Source organism: Nematolebias whitei, chromosome 6, assembly GCF_014905685.2.
Source record: "Nematolebias whitei isolate Nwh7 chromosome 6, NemWhi1, whole genome shotgun sequence".
Lineage (NCBI taxonomy): Eukaryota > Metazoa > Chordata > Actinopteri > Cyprinodontiformes > Rivulidae > Nematolebias > Nematolebias whitei.
In genome coordinates, this window is record NC_056503.1 from 1,083,318 (window position 1) to 1,084,463 (window position 1,146).

A 1,146-nucleotide genomic window follows, 5' to 3' on the forward strand; every position below is an offset into this window, starting at 1 on the left:
ATTCTGCATGTGTGTTTATTATTGATTATTTTTGTAGCAGTGGTGTCATAATGACGGTATTATAAGGTGGTTATACTCAGGAAGGACACCACTGAAGGCTTAGGTGTAAAATGTATGACCCGCCACTGACATAGTAAAGCATGTTTTAAGGCTGCACAATATATCAATTTTTTTTTGTCATCATCCCATTATCAGTGTATGCAAAGAACTGGAGGCCATTCTGTACAAAGTGTGATGTAAACCTTTAATGTTTGTTAGTTTGGGATTCTCACTGCTTCTGATGTTCACATTCAATTTATATGAAACGGGAAAAATAAGCCTTGAGAGGCAGAAGTGACTCTTGAGCCACCTCAGTGTGGCCCTTAACCATCCCAAACAAAAGTATAAGAACTTGAAATAAATTTCTAAAAACAGGGTATTAGTAATGACTCTTTATGGAAGTTATGACTATGGAAGTGAAAACAAAATCTGTGTTGCCTATTTACCAGTTTACAACGAAGAACACCGTTTTAGATCTATTTTTTTAGAACACTACGGTCAACTAGCCCCAGTGTTAAAGAGGAAAACTAGGAGAATCTCATTGCCAGCTGTATGGGACGTTCTAATCAACATCTGTATGATTCCCAAATATATGAAATGTGGCTAAAACACTCTTATTGATGTGCAGGGACTTGTTTCTTAACATGAGCTATTTTAAAAAAATAAGCCTCTAAGTTCTGCAAATGCGTGTGCTCAGTTTCATGTTCGTTGAGGTGTATTAAAGAATGTGCACAGAACCATTCAGAACATTTGTTTGATATACTGTAACTCAATATTTTTGTATCCTGATACATGAATATTTTTGTGCGCACATAATATTCAAATTTTATCCCCATGCTCACTTCAATATGAAAACTGCACACTGATGTGGAGTACTGATAAAATCATCATAATGGGTGATTTCAATATTCATGTAGATGTTGAGAGTGATAGTTTAAGCATAGCCTTTAATAATTTAATAGACTCATTTGGTTTTACCCAAAACGTCTGCACATCTACTCATTCTTATCATCACACTCTTGATTTAGTTCTGACCTATGGTGTAGAGATTAAGGACTTGGTAATAGTTCCTCAAAATCCTGTTCTGTCCGACCATTTTTTAATAAC